Source organism: Thalassophryne amazonica, chromosome 1 (assembly GCF_902500255.1).
Source record: "Thalassophryne amazonica chromosome 1, fThaAma1.1, whole genome shotgun sequence".
In the NCBI taxonomy this organism is placed as follows: Eukaryota; Metazoa; Chordata; class Actinopteri; order Batrachoidiformes; family Batrachoididae; genus Thalassophryne; species Thalassophryne amazonica.
In genome coordinates, this window is record NC_047103.1 from 163,203,380 (window position 1) to 163,226,091 (window position 22,712).

Below are 22,712 nucleotides of genomic sequence, written 5' to 3' on the forward strand. Positions count from 1 at the left end.
CATAATGTAGTTAGACTGTCACATTGGAAAGCCAATCAGATTTGTAGTTTGCAATAGTGGGCTGCTAGCTAGCGTGTAGCTACATCAGCAGTATGGGTGGTCAGAGAGCCAGTTAGCTAGCTAAAAACAAGGCTAACGCATAAAGTAGCCTTTAAGTTCAGGTTCTAATTGAACATGAACATGAAATACCACAAAAAGAAGGCCAAGTTTCTTTCTTGGCCTTCTTTTTGTGGGAGTTTATTTATTTATATATTTTTGGTCCATTTTTCTTTTCTCCTTAGCTCTGTTTTTTTTTTTTTTTTTTTTTTTTTTTTTTTAAACACAGAGCGGCTGGAGGGGTTAAAAACAGATTCGGTGGTGAACGTAATGGGCAGCTGTGTAATGCACAATGTTGTCAGTGGACGTTATATGAAAAAAGAAAGGACAACAGACTGTTTTCAAATGAGGAGCAGCTTTCTTATGTTGAAATGATTCTTATGTGTGATTTCTTGCTGCTTTTTATTAGAGCCCAACCGATATATCGGCTGGCCGATATTATCGGCTGATATAAGCCCTTTTCAAAGTACTCACTATCGGTCGAAATTTTGCCGATAGAACGCCGATAATTTCTCATAAACAGAACAGTTAATGAAATAATGTTTGTGTCGGCAATGTAAAATGTCCTTGCACCGTTTGTCCAGTAGATGGAGCTCTGACTCCATTCAACTGAGAGCTGCTTACACCCCTGCTTAAATGTGTTTATCGCCGGCCCCCGTAGTTCGCTGTTACACTGCACTGATTGGCTGACAAAAGCATAAAGTTTAGAAGGATCTATACCCTTATCCTGAACCTATATCTAAGTTGCAGCAACAAGAGGTACAAGATCAGATGTATTTCACAACTCTTTTTAAGGATATGTATTTGCTAATTTCACAAAGGTTTAATTCTTGATGGCATTTTTTGAACTTGAAAATTCTTCTCTGTTATAAAGTTAATCAATATGAGGACAAAGCTTCAGCTTTTAGCTCATAGCTTTTTTGTTAAGGGTCCAAAAAAAGAACATTTTATTCATTTAAAAAAAAAATAATATCGGCTGATTTATTGGCTATCGGCAAATTAGCCGATTTATCAATTATCAGCATTTTTTTCATCCAAATATCGTTATCGTTATCGGCCTCAAAAATCCATATCGGTCGGGCTGTACTTTTAATTGCTCGTCTCAGACCACAGCTGCTGGGGTGAATGACGTCTGTGTCATTGTGTCATGTGGCTCTGTTTAACAGGTGTATTATGTCCAGCCTACCTGACAGCATCATGAAAATGTGACATTTTGTGGCAGTATCATGAAAAAAAAAAGAGTGAGACTGAGCTGTTTTTTCATGCCACCATCACGAAATGTGTCACATTTTCATGACACGGTCAAGTTTCAGTCATTATTTTTAACTCTAATCCGAACCACAGAGGCCTGCTGTGTCACCCAAATTTTGTGATACAGTCACAAAATAATTTCACAAACTCATTAAATCATTTTTCATGACACCATTACAAATGTGGGGTGGAGATTGGAGAAAAAAAATACATGAGATTGGGCTGATCCAGCAGTATGGCTGGAACCCCCTGCCCCACCACACACACACACACACACACACACACACACACACACTGCAATTTGCATACTCTACCATGTCCACATTACTAAATATAAAATTCCCTTGCAATAACACACCTGCCCAGCTACAATATTCCTCCAAATTATTTACATTTACATCCAACTGATTTCACATCAGTTTGGGACATTTGCATGATGTCAATAAATTATACATTTGGAACCTGATTTACTAAAGGTTTGTGTGAGGTAAAGTATGCACAAACACCACTGCACACTCACAAATACAAACAACTGCATACTTGGTTAAAAACAGGGCACAATGAGGACAGTGCCTATCAAGTGCAAAAAATAGCACAGATTTTCAATTTAGCCCATTTGCAATCATGCAAATGCAATTTGTCCACCTGAGTGTACTTAATATGCTAAAATTAGTTAATTAGTTAAAATTAACATTAGTATAATTATATTCAATATATATATATATATATATATATATATATATATTAGGGTGTCCCAAAAAATGCCAACTTTAAAAAATTTCGAGTCTCACCCACCAAAATTGTTTGCCAATCAGAAATTATTTAGAGGTGGCTCAAGGTCACCAAACATTCTAAATCTACCTGCGACAATTGGCATTGGTGCAGTATTTGAAATGTCATATCTCTGCCACTGTTAGAACTATTAGATAACTACTTTTCATTTGTGTACAATTTCCTTTGGTAATTTAGAAATTGATGGTTCGTGCCATTCTCCTACAAAAATAGCAAAGAAATGGTAAAACCTGGTTTGCCAGTTTTTTGCAGATCTGAAACCTGGAAGACTGGGAAGTGAAAGAAAACTATAGCACTGTATGGACACTCACCAGTTTTGGTCTCTCTAAACACTAGAAACATTGATATATTCCATATGAACGCATCACAGTAACATATTACATACCTTTAACCAGCAGCTGATTTTCAGTATTCACATAAGTATTTTCATTGCACTAATTATACAGAAATGATAAAAATGGCTCAGAGTGTTTTTTTTTTTTTTACATTTATGAATAATCTGTAAGAACTTTCAGAATGCAGTTATCAACAAAGTACCAAAAAATATTAAACAAAGCCATAAAGGCAAAATAAAAAGTAAGTAAACACAATATTGTAAATATAACATGTAAATAAATTGTCTAACTGACCAATATCATAGGCTGACTATGAAGCCCAGCTTCTGCACAAATTGGGTTTGGAGCCAAGTTTGGACCTGTGTAGTCACTGCAGTAAACATCGAGCACCCAATCTGCTGCTATAATTTCTAAATTACCAAAATAAACTGTACACATCTGAAAAGTAGTGATCTAATAGTTCTAAAACTGGCAAAGATATGACATTCCAATTATTGCACCGATGTCGATTGTTGCAGTTAGATTTTCAGTGTTTGATGAACTTGAGCCACCTCTAAATAATTTCTGATTGGCAAACAATTTTACATGTGAGAATGACTCACCAAAAGGAAACTTTCTGGTGGGTGAGACTCGAAATTTTTTAAAGTTGGCATTTTTTGGGACACCCTAAAATATATATATATATATATATATATATATATATATATATATATATATATATATATATATATATATATATATATATATATATATATATATGTATGTATGTATGTATATATATATATATATATATATATATATATATATATATATATATATATATATATATATATATATATATATATATATATATATATATATATATATATATATATATGTATATATATAATGCTCTTACCTGTGTCCTCTGCGAGGACTGAATTCATAAATACAAAGATGAAGGCACACATTATCCAGATTTTATTGTCAGCTACGTTGGTGTAAACACCACACATGCTTCTCTTGATCAAGTATGTCAAACTCCAAGTCAGAATATTAAAATTTATCTGGCAGGTTGATTGTTTTTTTATTATTATTAAATCCACACAATCAAGCTATGAAAATGATATTGTGCAAAAACATGTTGTGGTTGATCTCCTGAGACAAAGTTGGTGTTGAGCAAAGAGCTCATATGCAAATTTCTTGCTCAAAGGTCATAAAGCCACTCACAGTGCACTGCTGTATTGTACTTGACTTTATGACATCGCTCACCGCCCCCTCCCCTACCCACTCATTCCAGTTCAGGGTTATTGTGGGGGGGGGGGGCTGCAATCCATGCACATATTATAATTATAGCTTCTGATGCAGATGGAAAAACATCATAAATGCAGTCCATTTAAAAATAGCACTCTGGGGCTTTCCCACGAGCCCATCCAAAAAAGTATAACATGACTTATCTCAATAGATAAGTCGGCCTCTACTGGTGGTTGGCTGTCACTGCGGTATTGTATCACTTCCTGTTCCGGAGCACAGTGGTGTTTTGCTGTATCTGTTCAAAATTCAAAATGCTGCAGCTAGAGTACTGACAGGGACTAGAAGGAGAGAGCATATCTCACCCATATTGGCCTCTCTTCATTGGCTTCCTGTTAATTCTAGAATAGAATTTAAAATTCTTCTTCTTACTTATAAGGTTTTGAATAATCAGGTCCCATCTTATCTTAGGGACCTCATAGTACCATATCACCCCAATAGAGCGCTTCGCTCTCAGACTGCAGGCTTACTTGTAGTTCCTAGGGTTTGTAAGAGTAGAATGGGAGGCAGAGCCTTCAGCTTTCAGGCTCCTCTCCTGTGGAACCAGCTCCCAATTCAGATCAGGGAGACAGACACCCTCTCTACTTTTAAGATTAGGCTTAAAACTTTCCTTTTTGCTAAAACTTATAGTTAGGGCTGGATCAGGTGACCCTGAACCATCCCTTAGTTATGCTGCTATAGACTTAGACTGCTGGGGGGTTCCCATGATGCACTGAGTGTTTCTTTCTCTTTTTGCTCTGTATGCACCACTCTGCATTTAATCATTAGTGATTGATCTCTGCTCCCCTCCACAGCATGTCTTTTTCCTGGTTCTCTCCCTCAGCCCCAACCAGTCCCAGCAGAAGACTGCCCCTCCCTGAGCCTGGTTCTGCTGGAGGTTTCTTCCTGTTAAAAGGGAGTTTTTCCTTCCCACTGTCGCCAAGTGCTTGCTCACAGGGGGTCGTTTTGACCGTTGGGGTTTTTCCGTAATTATTGTATGGCTTTGCCTTACAATATAAAGCACCTTGGGGCAATTGTTTGTTGTGATTTGGCGCTATATAAATAAAATTGATTTGATTTGATTAGTGGATTTTATGCATTCCCCATGGTCTGTGTATTCATATCTTACAGTCTATAGCACCTTGCTAGGAAATTTAAAAACTGACCCTCGTGTCACATTTTGGTGACCCCTTTTCATAAAATGACCCATTTACATGGTATCAAACTGTCATATTAGCCTGAGTTCCTTCAAATGAATACTTATTTTAATATTTCCTAATTAGATTAGATTAGATTAGATATAACTTTATAGGCCAGCGCAGTCTCGTTGGAACCCCCACGTGATATTGTGGGATTTGACCACATCTGAGGACAGCTGGCATGAACACAGCAGAGAAACCCCCAGGCACAGTGTAGGAGTTACAGCACAAACCATTCAACACGCCTCAGTAAACTTAAAAGCATACTCGCACCCGCCCAGGTATTAGTCTGTCCCCACAAACAGCGTTAATTCTATCGCAAAAATGGTGTACTGTTTTGTTTTCTGCTGCAATCACCGAAGCAGCCACGAAAAGTGGAGTTTTTTTGGTTCCCAGTGGAGAAGGGAAGACAAGGTAAATGGGAGAGATTGTGTCGGTAAGTGTTAGCCTGCACAGCTAACGAGAGTACCTGCTTTCCCTCACCTGCACAACTGCCTTGACATATTTCATGTCATAAACAAACCATAACACATGTCCGCTTTCCACCGCATCATCACTTTTTCTTTGCATTTTCACTTTGTGTGTAATTTGCCCAAAAACTCAGAGAAAGTGCGGTGTTTCTGTGCCCAGAAATAGAGAAATTACATCATATGCAGCATATGTTACCCCTTTAGCGCCCGCCCTCAAACGAGACTGCGCTGCCCAATTCATCCCTTGGGAAGAGTCCCTCGGGAAAATTGAGGTTCCAGCAGCATTGTGTAGCAACACACAGGGTACGAAGCACACAGAGAAAAATAAAAAATAATTAAAAAAAACAATTATGTAACCGCAGAAGTTCTTACCTGTGTCCTCTGCCAGAGCTGAAGTAAAAATTACAAGGTAGATTAAGGTGCACATAATCCAGACTTTCCTATCAGATGATTTGGTGTAAACACCAAACATGCTGCTCATGATCAAATATTTCACAGCCCAGGCCACAAATACTAAAGTCTAACTTGTAAAGTTAATCCACACAATCCAGCTAAAAAATGATCAAATGTGACCAAATGTGTTGTTCAGGTCAGCCTCCTTACAAACAGCTGCTGTTGAGACAAAAGCACAAAGGCTAGCTAACGTTTGGCTCACACATCATAAAGCCCCTCACAGCGCACTGCTCTAATGTGGTCTGTTGTCGTCTTTGTGACGTCACGGAATGGGCGCGAAGAATTTCAGACGGGGTGGGGAGACGTGGTGGCGTATTTACGTAAGTGACGTACGCTGACGTAAGTACGTCGATTTACGTAACGTCGATGTGCCACAAGATGGCTGCCTGTAGTAAGAGCGTTGACTGACGATCAAGCAGCTAAAACAGAGATTAAAAAATAAATAAAAGCTTGTCCACGGTCTTCTCAAGTGTGGGAGTATTTTAACAAGACACCGAATAACATGGTGTTTTTCAAAGTCTGCACGTTAGAAATGGCTTGTCGCTGCAGTGCTACCGTCACGCTGTCGTACTGTATAGCTGAAACGTCCCATTACGGAACAAAACAGTGCGTCTCAGTCGTGTATAAACTTTGTCCCCGTGTTTGTTAAGGTTCTTAAAACTAACGTTACATCGCTTCAATCCATCCACATTTGAGCGCGGTCCCCGTCGATGACGCTTTTATTTTTAAAAACGTGACGTGTATGTGAGTTGAGAATATGTGACGAAGCTAATTACAAAAGTTGACGTTTTTATACGATTTGGTTAAGATTTCACGGATGGGATGTGCGCCGAATAGCGACGCTGCCAAAGATGATTTTAAATCTGTGCAGAGTGATGTTTTATGATATGACGTAATTTGCACAAAATCAAATGAAATTACAATTGACAAAATATTGAAGGCAGTTTGGGTTGAGCGCGTTAACAGTGAAAGTACATCAAAAACCTCTTACCGAGCGAGGAACTTCATCCAGCACGACAAACTAAATGTTAATCCATTTCAAAAACGCTTCATGAAAAAAGAAAGTTCACATTTATACACCTTCTCACGGTAAGACGAAGAGGAAAAACTCTGCTCCCTCGATGAACAATTGAAAATAAAGTTTTGAGTTGAATAAAGCTACTGTATGTATGTAAGCTGTGTCCATTCGATATTAATGTATTTTTAACGTTTTAAAGATTATTTATGACCTATATAACATCAAATCTTTGAGACATAACGCCACATATTTTACTGTCAGATGTTTTGTTGTGTTCATAGATTTAAGGTTACACTTTTGTTATTACTAAAAATGACTTGAATTATTATTTATTAATTAAAAATTATTTATTTTACTGCATGATTGCTAAATCCAGCACTACAGTACTTACTGTAAAAGACACATTACCAGGAAAGACTGGGCTTTTTTTTTTTTTACATTTATTTTCTTATTTTTGGTAGAATAATGTCCAGCGGTGCATACTGTACCATATATTTTTTTATATGAGAAAAGTAACCTCAATAAAATATTGTGATGTAAATGACAAGTTTTTAGAATGTCATGTCAGTAAATTAAGTATTATATTACTCAAGTAATGAAAATAATATATTACATGATCATAAAATCATAAAAAAAATCTTTAGGTGCAGATTCCTGCCCAGTTGACATTAGTTACTTTGTTTCCATAAGCAGTTTTGATGGCCCAATCCACTCCCACTACAATTCAGTGCACTTAATTCATTCAATCAATCATTGATTTTTTTTTTTTTTAACCCACTTATTCCAGTTGAGTCATGGGGTGTGGGTGCTGGAGTCCATGAACTTAATTTATTATCAAAATGTTTATGCTTTACATGAAGGCAAAGGGCATTCTACTCCTCCCAAAATGTGTGGAAAAATGTGACATTGAGATGCAGTAAAACTCGTCTAAACTGTGGTATCATCCGGATAGTCACACTCTGTGGAAAAAACCAAAAGTCCCAATGCATTTGTATGGTTTTCCATGTAATAAACACCATATGCAGTTCTGTGTATCACCCCTTCAGCTTTTACATGCTTTAAATTTTTTTAGAACATCAAAAAAACAAAACAAAAATTGAGGCTTGTTATGTTAAAATTTCAAAAATTCTGCGCTTTAAATTCACAGTGAAAAGTAATCTATACATCATGAATCATGAATTAAAAGAAAAAAAAAATCTCTATGGTAGACGAAGGCACAAACTGGAAATCACAAAAAAAAAATAAAAAAAAATCTCCCCAGTGGGGAAAAAGTCATAAACCGTTGTCGTTAAAAGCCACAAACCTACGGTACACGAACATAGACATTATAGACAGTGCATTGGTTGCTGAGACCATGGAAATAGACTGGAATGTACAACCCCTGGCAAAAATTATGAAATCACCGGCCTCGGAGGATGTTCATTCAGTTGTTTAATTTTGTAGAAAAAAAGAAGATCACAGACATGACACAAAACTAAAGTCATTTCAAATGGCAACTTTCTGGCTTTAAGAAACACTATAAGAAATCAAGAAAAAAAGATTGTGGCAGTCAGTAACGGTTACTTTTTTAGACCAAGCAGAGGAAAAAAATATGGAATCACTCAATTCTGAGGAAAAAAATTATGGAATCACCCTGTAAATATCAGCATGTCATGCAAGTGTGCCTCCCCCACTGCACGCCACATGTGTTGGGGGCCCGGGGGGTCGCCACAGCCACACCCATGCATGTTGCTTGGTGATGCCACATTGTGGGACACTTAGACGATTTTCACAAACAGCTCAAAATGTGGTCGACTGCTGTCTACTCTCGTACCAAGAGTGCAAATAGCCCCACCTTTTCTAAGTGTCCAGCGAGCAGTGTTGGATGTTTGACACCTGCCGAGAGGGGGATCGAATGAGCACTTGCAGGGCACTCGGTCTTTTGGCTGCTGGTGTGTGTGAATGGTTGCAGTGACAGCTGTACGAGGCGTTTGAGGTGGCTCAAATTTTTCAGGAGTCCCATTTGACTCCTCCTCCGTGCGCCATTCTGTCTCAATCGTGCTTTGTGTGAAGGGGCCCTTAATATGATCTTGTTGGAAATATAAAACTGTGAGTCCTTTATTTTAATATGAAGAAATAAAATTACAGTGGTGCCAAAGAAATCCCGTTTATGACTTAAATAGTTAAAAAAAAATGAAAGAAAAATGAAAATGGGACTACACCTTTATTTTTTAATATGTTGAGCATTCCCTCTCAATGAAAATTTGTTTCACAATTAAACTAAATATCAAACAGTGGCATTAGTAAGTTCTTCTTTTTCTTCCTCTTCTTGTTTTATGTCCTTACATTTTATAATCAAATATTTCCCTGAAGACAAGCAAAAAAATCTGCATAAATTGTGAGCTGAATTCACCACTTGTGGTGTTGTACTTTTTGCTTTTCTTTCTTTTTAATTTTCAACTTTAATTCATCAGCAGTGCAGGGTTTTTTTTTTTTTATGAGGCAGACAGGCGTTAAGTTTTCATATCGACATTTTCATTTTAAAATCATGCAGCACAGATGAGCTGCAGTGCTGCTGCCAGACCCTAGGTGGCAGCAGAATACTTCTTTACGATTCCTCACATGCCAGTCCTCTTATTTATAGAGAGGCTTACATATGTTTTATTTTGATATAAATTATTATAAGTGGACTGCATTAATTTAAAACTGTACTAGAAAACCATAGTGTGAGTTTAACTAGAATTATACTGCCGTATTTATACGTATTTATTGACTATTTGCTGCCCTTGTGACTCATTTTTATTTCTTCCTGGCTTCCCATAAAATGTTCTCATTAATTCTGTCACTTGGTGCTGTTGGAGAGAAAACAGTTTCAAACTGTGGCAGCTGGTCAACATACGGCCGGGAAAATGAGACTTCAACCCAATTTATGACCATCATCTCCATGCGCGAGGTCATTCTGGGGCCTCGGTGCACCAAATTTCCTCCTCAACTCACTGATTCAGCTTAAACAAGTTCAGTTCTCTTCTCAAATGATGCCGTTTCATATTTAGACTGAGTCATCAATCATGAAGAAAACTCGTCAGTGTTCCTGCTCTGACTGTCTCATAATAATATAGATTTCCCTTCCTGCAGAATTGCACATAAACTATGTGACTGGACACTGATTTCTTCCAATAATGATCATCTGCTGTGTGCAGTGTCCTCAGAAAGCATGTGCATGTTTTGCAGTTGTTCACTATCCAAACCCAGTCTGCCTGTGAGGATAAGTCAATCTGCAATTTGCATGAAAAAAGTCTATTGTTTCTATTTTGTTATATTTGATGAAGCAGTATAGCAAATCCAAATTATATTTACACTTGAAAAAATGTGACATTTTGTGCCATTAATTGATGTATTATTGAATAAGAAATGTGTGGCGTTAATGTCTGAAAAAGTCGAGGGCACTCCAGAGGTGGTGCTGTTGCTCCAAAGTAAGATAACATGGAATTTAATGGAAGACACAATGGAAATATTAATTAAATCTTACTCAATCTGCATTAAAATCTTATCAACACTGCCTTCACCCCATGACTACCTCTCCACCAAATCTTATTAAAATCAGTCCATGGTGTTTTGAGATACCCTGCGAACAAATCAGACTGCAAATATTGTGTCTTTTGTGCACCTTAATAACACATACAGTACTGACAAAATTGTTGTGTTCTTCCCAAAAAGCCTCAAATTAAATATCTTTCACTGCTCCAGCTGCAGACCCAGATGGAGAATTTACATCATACCCAGCAGGAAGGACAGACTCAGTAATTGGATATGATACATATTTTAATAATTTAATACATTTCTGGATCCTCATGTTTGTTAGGACTCACTCACACAAAAAATAAATAAATAAAATAAAATAAATCAGTTTCTTCCTTTGCCCATTTTCAGCATAAAAAAAAAAAAAATCACATTTTGTTGTTTTTCCAGAATGCTGCTAACAAAATAAATAAACAAAGCAGGAGAAACTATAAAAAGAATGTAGATTTTTACAAACACAGTACAAAGAAAAAACATAATAGATTGAAGAGAATAAAAAAGCTTTATTTAATTTGAGCTGAACATTCAAACATCCAGTGACTCAAAATCCACATTCTCACTTCAGAACTAAAAGCCTTTATTACATTCCAACACCTTTATGACATCATGAACACAGTGAGGCTCTATTCCAGGAGTGAATGTCTCATAAGTGCCAAATGAATCAGGATTTAAGGCCCGACCACCTTACCGACCTGTTTACTTTGTGATATTGTAAATCCACAGAAAATGCCAGGATAGGATTATGAACAAGTATCGGTGCGGACACACGTTTCAGGTCAGGAATCCATTTTGGGTGTGTGGGAAAAACCATTAACAAATCCATGTTGCTATTGTGCTTCAAGCATTTTGCCGTACTGAATCATTTTGAAGCCGGTGTCGCAGATCGAATGGTCCCCCTAAAAAAATCACTCATCATCTATCTCAGTAACAGATATCTGAAGCTTTTGTACAACAATCATTTCCACATAAATTCAGCATTATTTCATCATAAAATATGGGGGAAGCCTTCAGAGCGCTGTGGGTACACGAGCTGCTAGCTGATTCATTCACTACGCATCGGACATTTCCAAGTGTCACGGATTTTCACCTCATTTCTGCTTAAAACTGACTTTAGAATCTACAAATCTAGAGTCCTCTTTTGTACTCACTCTACACCTAGGAGTCGTAGGTGTAGAGTGAGTACAAGTGAGGACTCAGTACACATCCCTGAGGAGTGCCGGTGTTCAATGCAACGGAGGGTGAGGTGATGCCACCCAGTCTGACCGCCTGGTGTCTGTTCGACAGGAAGCTGAGGATCCAGCTGACAGTCCCAGGTCCTGTCGTTTCCTGTTCAGTATCGAGGGAGCGATGGTATTGAGCATTGGGCATTGTGTGTCTGGACTACGGCATCATCGGTTGACCTGTTCTCGCAGTATGCAAATTGTAGAGGGTCCAGTAAGACTGTCTTTTTTAAGCAAGTTTGTCATTAAGTGTTTCAAGCATTTTGAAACAGTCATTTTCTGAAACAGGGGTTCCAGTTAGTGTTTAGAGTATTTTGAAATAAGGAGTCATTTTCTAAAGCAGGCATTTTATTTATTGTTTGGAACATTTTGAAACAGTAAGTTGCTTTCTGAAACAAACATTTCATTTTCAGGATGTTTCAGTCCTTTTTCAAAGACCTGCATGCGGCTGATCCACCTGAAATAATTGGCACCAACCCTCCTATCTACAGAGATGAATAGTACAAGTAGTAGCCAGTAAACCGGTATTGATCAGTATGTCGGCACGGTGGACTAGTGGTTAGCACTGTCGCCTCACAACAAGAAGGTCATGGGTTCGAGTCCCACCTGTGGCCTTTCTGTGTGGAGTTTGCATGTACTCTCACATTTAAAGACATGCAGGATAGGTGAATTGGAAACTTGGCCAGGTCTCCCTTGCAAAAGAGGTCTCGATCTCAATGGGACTAACCTGGTTAAATAAAGATTAAATAAAAAAAAATGTCTGGTAATTATACGTATTGTGTTTATATTTGTAAACTGTTTTTCTTTTTTACTTTCACGTTTGATACTCTGTGTGCTTCTTACCCTGTGTGCTGCTATACAATGCTGCTGGAACCTGTTTCCCTGAGGAAGTCTTCCCAAGGGATCAATAAAGTTCTATCTAATCTAACACAGCGCCTCCTTGTAACTGTAAGATTCATTCATTCATTCATCTTCTACCGCTTAGTCCAATTAAAGGTGGCAGGGGGCTGGAGCCTATCCCAGCAGTCATATAGCGCGAGGCGGGGTACACCCAGGACAGGACGCCAGTCTCTCACAGGACAAACAAACACAGACACACCCACACACACACACCTACGGACAATTTTAAAGATTCCAATCCACCTAACCTGCATGTCTTTTGGATGTGGGAGGAAACTGGAGCACCTGGAGGAAACCCACGCAAACACGGGGAGAACATGCAAACTCCACACAGAAAGGCCACGGGAATTGAACCCACGACCTTCTCACTGTGAGGCAACCGTGCTAACCACTAATCCACCATGCTGCCCAACTGTAAGATTGAATTAATCAATTTATTTTAGAAAATTATTGACTGAAACAATTGGTTCATTTAGCATTTGGGGCATGAAACTGATAAATTTAGTTCACTTAGCTCAAAGATTCAAAAACTGTTGTTTCTTCTATCATTATGTTTTGATCAGGTGTGTGTGTGTGTGTGTGTGTGTGTGTGTGTGTGTGTGTGTGGGTGGGTGGGGGGGGGGAGTGTTAATCCCCAGCCCCTCTTCCCCTATCTACACCTATGCTATTAATAAAAACATATAAAAGTCATATTTTTAAGTACAGCGGCTCTTCGAAACTTTTCTTTTCTGAGCACAAATCAGCATAATCAGCTCGGCTAATTAAGGCAACCTGTTTTCAGGGTTTGTTTTTTGTTTTCCTCTCTCTGCTGGAACAGGTAGGTGCATGTGAGGTTCAGTGCAGCGCTGTGCAGGAAATAAACAGCAGAGCAATGATCCTGGCTGTAAATCACTGCTGAAACACCCACAAACTGCAGAATAAAATGCTTCCACAGACGTCCAAATGGCGTAGGAGGAGGATAGGCATTTAATCTTCAAAATATGAAGCAGACCTGAGCACAACTCCAATCCATCGCTCTTAAACCCAGACGGTTTAACACAAGCCTGCAAAACCTTATAGGCTGGAAGCGGCAGTGACTATGTGCCAAACACTTTTCTTTTTTTATTATCATTTCTTCCTCTGCGACTCAATCGATTTGTCTTCCAGTCTTATTTTTCGTTTTTCATCATGCATGTTCCTGTAACGTAATCAAAAATCACGATCTCGTCGTGCTCGTGGCCTGAGGTGGTGCAAGTAACAAGCGTACCTCAGTGTGAGGCATGCACGCGGCTGTGCACGGCTCCACGGGGCCGAATGCATTAAAACATGCTTCTCATAATCTATCAACGCAGCCGCTGAATTTGAAATGCAGACGACACGTAAAATGCAGGTCACGTGACACGGTGTGAAGCGCGTGCACGTGGAAACGCTTTTCATTGTCGGCTGAATTATACCTGAATCGCATATGAACCAGTGCACCTGGCTGGGGTTGCCATGGATACCGGGCCCCACAGTCTCTCTGTTGGATTCTCAAATGTGAAGACGTGAGTTTCAGAGATACCAGTAAAAAAAAAAAAAAAAAAAAAGTGAGGTTGCTGCGGTGCAGTGAGAAACTGCAGCTGCAAGGCAGGAAAAGTTCTCCGACAAAGAATCTGTGCTGACCACAGCTGCAGGCCACACCAGGAATTAGACAGACCCCAATCAATCCGTCAAGGTGCTAGCTCCTCATTCACTCTTTTTCTCTTTTCCTTCCACCTTCGTTTCTTGCCTTTTCCTTTCTTTATTTCCCCCAATGCCTAACTTCCTCTTTTCTGACTTTGATTCCATTTTTTTTGTGTCTTCCATTCCTTTAATCCTCTGCCCTTTGCTTCATTTCCTTTCCTCCTTCACGCCACCTTGATGGGCTTCTTTCCTTCCTTTTCCGTCTGACATTCATCCCCTCCCTTCATTTGTTGTGGTCATCTTTCCCCTCATCCATTTGGTGCCCTTTCCACTCTCCTTTCTTCATTCTCCCTTTTCTTTATATTTTCCTTTCTTCATCCCCATTCCTTCCATTCCTTCCATTTTTCTTGCTTTCCAGCCTTCACTCCTTTGTATCATTCTGACATTCCTCCCCTTCCTTCATTAATAGCAGTCCTTTCTCCATCATTCTCTTCTTTCCTTTGCTGTCTTTTCCTCTTTCCACCTTTCTTTGAATTTCCTTCCTTCTTTCATGGCTTTCTTCTTCTTTTCTTTACTCATTCCCATCAGTTCCTTCCTTTTTTTTCATGTCTTCCATTTTTCTTTTATTGTTTCTTACCTTGTTTCCTTTTTTTTTATCTTCCTTCCTTCTTTCCTTCTTTAGGGCCCCTTCACACATAACACGATTGAAGCCAAGTAGCGCACGAAGGAAGAATTGCATGCTATTTGTGAAAAAATGGGAGTTGCCTCTAATGCCTCGTACACCTGTCGCTAAAATTATTTGCGCACACCAGCGGCTGAAAGACAGAGTGCCCTGTGAGAGTCCATTCAATCCCTCTCGCGGCAGGTGTCGGCCAAATTCCAGGTGACACACACGAACATCCAGCACCACTCGCTTGACACATAGACACTTGTACAAACACCAATTGCAAAGCCTCAACAAGATAATTCTTCAACAAATATGTGAGAAGTTGCTAAGCAGTCACTTTTAAAAATTTTTTTTTTTAGATAAATGATACGTACGTTTGAAATCGGTCTATAATTTGCCAGCATCCCCTGGTCCAAACTTGGTTTCTTCAGAATAGTTCATTTATCATAGTTGTTTTAAAATCTACAGAAACTTCTCCACTGGTGAGTGAACGGTTTACAGTATTCAGGGCAGAAGGCCTGCAGCATGGAACGGAGATCTTTTACAAGTCTGGTTGGCAATGGCTCCAGAAGACAGGTTGAACATTTAGCATCTGTCACAAATTTAAACAGATTCTGTAAAGAACTGATGTCAGAATCAAACATAAAAAAATTCAAGCCAGAGATCCAATTTGACAATAGTTGGTAGAAGATTCCCTGTCAAGGGGTATATTTTATTTCTACTGTCACCTGTTTTATTAACAGGGGGTTGGGGGTGAATCATTGCCTGAAAACATTCACCAGTTCACAGACTGGTGGCTTTGGGTACATTTTACCATGGTATCAAATTTGCACTGTTAGCATGAAAACAGTCAGCAGACAATCACTTTTGAGCTGGATGTGAAATTTGTCTAAGTGCCCCCATGAGTGTGGCGTTGCAAAAAGCAACACATGTGGCGTGCATGTGTATTCGTACATGTGCGCGTGTGTCGCACCCCGCCCTCCCTCCACATGTGGCGTGCATGTGTATCGCATGTGTGTGCGTGTGTCGCACCCCGCCCTCCCTCTACATGTAGCATGCGTGTTTCGCGCTCTCCTGTTCCCCCCCAACATATGTGGTGTGCAGGGGGAGAGCACACTTGCATAACATGCTGATATGTATTTACAGACATGGTCACATGGGGGCGGACAGTCACGTCTGAGCGCACACAGCTGGGCTGCAGCGGCCGCACACAGCGCACCTCGGCAGGCTGCTCCATGTGAAACGTACCGATCTCAATGTCATGCGTGTCCGGCAGAACACGGGCGCCACAGGACTATGACAATATGACAAGCCAACAGTGCTACAAATACGCCATTTTCAGTCACATATCACCAAAAATACGCTGTGACAAATGTCGTTTTGTCAGTTATTACGGTGCATTTTTCTCTTAAAAAAAAAAAAAAAGTTTATCTCCCTGTTGATTTTAGGCATTTTACACTCCTGTTATAAGACAGTGATTGTAGCACAGTGGTAAAGTTCCTGTCTGGTAATCTGAGCTTTTGTAAATTGCAAGTTCGAATCCCGTGAGTGGCATTTATTTTTTATTTAACCACAGGGTTCTGTATTGCGTCCCTTTTTATTTATTACTGATATCAACCCAGTGGTTTACACTAATTATACAGCTGGTTTTTATTAATTTTTTCTCCACATCAGCAGCGCGATGTGGTGCAACACATTCCAGTTGCTCGCACTGTGTTCGTGCATGGTTATGCACGTGCACGAAACCATCACCGATGTGTTGTGCACGCCTGTCTGATTGTGCGTCCTTCACGACAGCAGGTGGATGGTTTGTGGTTCCCCATTTCATGTTTGGTTCGCGGATTTTCTTCCAGTTTCTGCGTCTTTCGTTTTATGTGTGAAGGGGCGCTTCCTTTCTTTCAGCATGGCTCAGTAAAGTCTGTTATACTGAACTAGCAGAAAGTGATGTTAGATGATTAATCGATTTGTCGATTGAGAGAAAACATAATTGACAACGATTTTGATGATAGATTAATCATTTGTTATTTGTCAGGGAAAACTGCCAAGCATGAGCTGGTTCGACTTGAATATGCTAATTTGTCTGCTTTCCGCTGCTGCACTTTGAATAAAAATCTGAATTTTCGGCTGCCGTTCAGATGAAACAGGTCGTTCCCATTTGTCACCTTGTAAGCTCAGCATTTTCATTTCTAAATAACAGGAAACAAAATGACGTCTTTGGCCGTTTTCAGCAGCAGGAGAAGCTGTAATGTTCTTTGATTGCTTCTTCATCTGCTATGTTTGACTTCACACAGGTAGCCGAGCGCTTCCCACATGCCGTGTTTGTCAAAGCAATTTCAAATGAAACCATCTCACCCTCTGAAGAAGCCAGAAGCACGCGCAACACACGTCTTTTGTTTTAATTATGTCTCTGAGGAGAGAGATAACTGCTCATCCAGGTATTCATGTTGAAGATCAAAACCAGCAGGAATATGACAAAAGTTCAGGCTACATTTTCAAACAACATTCAACATTCAATGTGTTTGAAAAATCATTTGAAGTGAGTTTTCATGCACACTGCTGGTCAAATTTGTTAATTTTACAGAGAAGTCTGGTTTGTTTGATTTCGGTCTTCATTCAGTTTTGCTTCTTGAAGGAGAACAAGGTGCTTCAGTAAACATTTGGTTACTTTCGACTTGTTCCAATTATTTTCATTCTCCCTTCTCTTTCTTAGTTAACTCCATATAGGACAGAGGTCTCAAACGCATTCCAGAAAGGGCCTAGAGGGTGCAGGTTTTCTTTGCTACCACCCACTCCACCAGGTGATTTCACTAATTAACTGATTCCATCTGCTCGAAGTGATGTTAATCAAATTCATGCATTGGTCCCACATCACCACAAGATCTACACTGCAGAACTGCACTGGGTTCTGGTTGTAAACCACCCACCTCCCAAAAGTAGCGTTCTATTGGCTGCAGCCAGGTGATAGGGTATCCTATTGGCCTTTTCCTCTTACTGGGGTCACAGAGAAGAGCAACACATGGCCTGAATGCTGAAGCTGATGTTTCCTCATGATGTAAAATGCAAGTAACTGTTCATTTGGTGGAAAGATTTTCAAGCGGTACCAAAGGAAGAGACCACGTGTCAAGGACATCCAGTCACCACCTTAAGTCACAGGATAGTGTGCTAGACTCACATTGAGCTAGAAGCACCAAGACTCTGAAGACCTGGACCTTAATTCTCCTGCAAAGTTATTGTCAATGCCAAACATCCCAGTTTTATGCCAGATACTCTTCCTTACTCAAGTCCATATTGCATGGAGAATGGGCAGGGGTGGCATTGACCTGAGAACCTTCTGCTCTGGAAACAAGTGCACTAACTGCTTGGCTGCTCCTAAATATAACCTCGTAATGAGAGAGTGGCCACCCAAATGAGTGAATCTAGGAAAGGGAAGAAGCTGGCTGTTCACTTGCTGCAAGAATTTGCTCATTAAAATTAAACTGTGAAGGACGCTGCTGAAGAAAATTGTTGTATTTGCTAAAAGCCATTTCTGAAACCAATGTCATACAGTATAGAAGTAAACGTTACATCTTTTTATTCTGAAGTGTTTAATCTCATTTCCTTTCCTCAACCAGACACTCAATCCCCCTATCGGCTGTTTTTCTTTTATAAGGCAGTCAGAGGGCAAGGCGGCGGTAAAGACTCAAAAACAGACATTATGGCCTCAGTGCTTGAGTGTGTGCGCGGACTTGTCGCAGTGCTCCTTCCCGTCATAACATGTCATTTTGGACACTATTACTCCCAACAGACGCAGACGCTGCAGCTCAGTGACACAGAGCGTGAGGTCATCTGTCAAACAGTACACAGTGTGTGTGCGCGTGTGCATGTTTAGGAATGTGTGCACACCTCTGTGGTTTGACTATCCAGGCGTGAGTTGACATTCAGTACATGTGGTGTGTTTTAATATGTGTATCTTTCTTGCCCCCAGGTGGGGAACAGGCTATTGTGACTCTGAAGTTGTCTCTCACTGTCCTGACATTTGCACAAAACTGTCACCGTGTCCGGGGGTCCCTCAAGATAGTCTAGGACCTCGCTTAGACATGCATGCACATCATTTAGGAGAGGAAAACTTAACTATTCTAGACTAATATGTATGACCCCACTGAGCAACTTGGGATATGTGCCAAATAGTGCAGCAGATAACTGAAACAATCGTGCAAATAATGATACAAGCACCAATGTTGGCACAAATACTCCTTAGACATTATTCTTTAAAAAAAAACAAACAAAAAAAAAAAACGAATGGCTACTTGAATTTTCAATAGGCGGCCAGGTAGAGGTCAATTGAAGAATTACACAGGGGTCAAAATTAAAAATGCTTAAATCATTTTAAAAGCTACACCACATTATTTTTCTGATTGTAAAGATTCCAAAAAGGTATAGTTTGGACTATCTATGACTGAATGATCAGGAGTTATGGGGTAAAAACAGCAAAAATGGTGACAAAGGTCAGGTGTTTTTTTTTTGTATTTTTCACTTTAAATCAATATTCCATTGATAACAGTATGATTGAAAATAAAATTTCATTATATTTGGCAAATGTTCGTTTTCTTTCAATGTACGATAGGTAATAAGTTGACCCAATTATTTTGGCCATTTTCTCTTAAAATATCAAAATAAGAATTTTACACTTTTGTGGACTTATGCAGTGACATCATCACTCCACAAAGGTCTTTCCAGGTGTCCTTGGATCTCAGAAGGTGACAACCCAGAGACTTGAACATCACTGCTGTGACAACTGAATCTGTCAAAAAGCTCAATTGCAAGTCACTGACAGTTTGGATCTTAGTCTTGATCCAAGACAATCACAAAACCAGATACTGCGATTCCTCTCAAAGCTACTCGTGCTGCAATCGGAGTATCCACAGACTCACAGCTGTTAGAAACCCCACACGTCTGACCATGGACCAAGCTGAGGCAGAGCAGATCCAGTTTCAGTTTAATTAGCTTATAATGCGCCAAATCACAGCAACGCCGTCTCAAGGCACCTTACATGAAACAATTCAACATTAAAATTTAAATAAATAATTAAAAATGAATTAAAAAAAAAAATCAAACACATGATTAAAACAGAAGTAAAACAATAAAACAGATAAAAAAAAACTATTCATAAGAAAGAGAATAAAAATAGATTTTCAGTCTTGACTTAAGAATGTCCATGGACTCCGACTGCCTCACGGTCGCAGGAAGACTGTTCCACAGATGTGAGCAGAAACAAGATTACATTTATTGTACAATATACAAATATGTGGAATATGTACAAGAAGAAATACAGTCCATGAGTAACAGGTCGATGAGTAACAGGCACCATCTGGTGGAAAGTGCCTCCCTCCACGGCTGCCCAGCTTGGAATTATCCTGACTCAGTGGGCTGGAATTACCCAGTGACAGGGGGGAAAAAGAGAAGTTTTCCTTCTATTTTGACAATCTGAAAAATCTGTTGTTGGAAATATCAAGCAACTTAAAATTCTTCAGGAAAGAATTCACAGCAAATCACTTTTTCACATTTTTTATGTGACAACCTTATTCCAAAATGGAGTAAATTATTTTTTCCCCCTCAAAATCCTACTCACAACACCCCATAATACCTACATGAAAAAGGTTTTTTGAATTTTTTGCAAATCTATTAAAAATAAAACAACCAAGAAATCCACAAAGGACTCCATTGTATTTTCAATTAAGGGCTCTGTTTTTGTTTCTCTTCTGTTTCTTCTCTTTGTAAAGAAACTCTTGTGCAATCTGTAAAAGCCTTGTAACTTTTAGAATGGCCTAAACAATGGGTCACCCCCTGGGTCTGGTCTGCTTGCAGTTTCTTCCTCATTATCACCAGAGGGAGTTTTTCCTTACCACTGTCACCTGTGTGCTTGCTGGGTTGATACGTTCTCATGTGAAGTGCCTTGAGGCAGCTGTGTTGTGATTTGGAGCTATACAAATAAACTAAATTTAATTGAATTGAAGAAATCAAATGTACGTAAATATTCACACCTTTTGCTCAGCTGAGATGTTCAATCGGATTCAGGTCTGGTCTCTGGCTGGGACAGTCAAGGACATTCACAGAGTTGTCCTGAAGCCACTCCTTTGATATCTTGGCTGTGTGCTTAGGGTCATTATCCTGCTGAAAGATGAACTGTCACCCCAGTCTGAGGTCAAGAGCGCTCTGGAGCAGGTTTTCATCCAGGATGTCTCTGTACATTACTGCATTCATCTTTCCCTCAATCCTGACTGGTCTCCCAGTTCCTGCCACTGAAAAACATCCCCACAGCATGATGCTGCCACCACCATGCTTCACTGTAGGAATGGTGCCTGGTTTCCTCGAAATATGACGCCTGGCATTCACACCAAAGAGTTCAATCATTGTCTCATCAGACTAGAGAATTTTGTTTCTCATGGTCTGAGAGTCCTTCGGGTGCCTTTTGTCAAACTCCAAGCGGGCTGCCATGTGTCTTTTACTAAGGAGTGGCTTCCGTCTGGTCACTCTACCCTACACGCCTGATTGGTGGATTGCTGCAAAGATGGTTGTCCTTCTGGAAGGTTCTCCTCTCTCCACAGAGGAATGCTGGAGTGCTGACAGAGTCACCATCGGGTTCTTAGTCACCTCCCTGGCTAAGACCCTTCTCCCCTGATTGGTGGCCAGCTCGAGGAAGAGTCCTGCTTGATCCAAACTTCTTCCATTTATGGTGATGGAGACCACTGTGCTCATTGGGACCTTCAAAGCAGCAGAAATACTTCTGTTCCCTTCCCCATATTTGTGCCTCAAGACAATCCTGTCTCAGAGGTCTACAGACTTCCTTTGACTTCACGTTTGGCTTGTTCTCTGTCAACTGTGGGACCTTGTATGTAGACAGGTGTAATGTCAGGTTTGCCGTGCAATAAAAGATCACAGTCGACCTGTCATCAAAGAAATCGGCAAGGAGACACTGCTTCCCTTTACTCGTGAGGAGAGAGACAGTCACTCAGGCATCAGGTTCCTTCTCTCTGCCAGAGCTCTGTCTCTCCTCAGCTTTTATTCAAACAGGCTGTAGAAGCATACACATGAATCATTTCAAGGTCTATCTTCAGATAAGCACTCAGGACAGTCACGTAGGCATTTCTTGAGAAATGAACATCTGGTAAAATCAAACGTATGAGCAGCTCTAGTAGAAAAACATTTAAACTTTATAAGTCACAGCATGCAAACATTATAAGTGATAACATTATACAATTTCTTTAACATTTAAGTGATAACAAAAATAAGGCATTCACAATTTTTTCCAACAACAGTTGTGTGCTTTTCCAAATTATGTCCAATCAACTGAATTTACCCCAGGTGGACTCCAGTTAAGCTGTAGAAACATCTCAAAGATGATCAGTGGAAACAGGATGCAGCTGAGCTCAATTTTGAGCTTCATGGCAATGACTGTGGATACTTATATACATGTGATTTCTTAGATTATTTCTTTTGAATAAATTTGCAAAAATCTAAAAAAAAAAAACCTTTTTCATACTGTCATTATGGGGTATTGTGTGTAGAATTTTGAGAAAAGAAATGTCATCTATTTTTTAAGGAGGCTGGAACATATAATGTGGAAAAAAGTGAAGCACTGTGAATACTTTCTGGATTCACCGTATATCATGGGGACCAAAATCCCCCAAAATAGCCCCATCTCTCATTGGTAAATGAATTCGTAAATGACTTCATTCTCCCAGCTTGACTTAAAAAAACAAAACAAAAAAACAGTAAATCCACTCTTACATCAATTATTATGTTGTAATCACCTCCTGATTGTGTTTTGTATGATGGCAAATGAGGGTTTTTTGTAATATATACA

General features: G+C 39.6%; 1 protein-coding gene across 1 annotated transcript in view; it reads right to left on the reverse strand.

Annotated features, from left to right (window-relative positions):
- Positions 1-22,712, reverse strand: part of LOC117518659 (transmembrane and death domain protein 1-like) — a 57,918-nt gene that overhangs the window by 9,748 nt on the left and 25,458 nt on the right. The window lies entirely within an intron of this gene.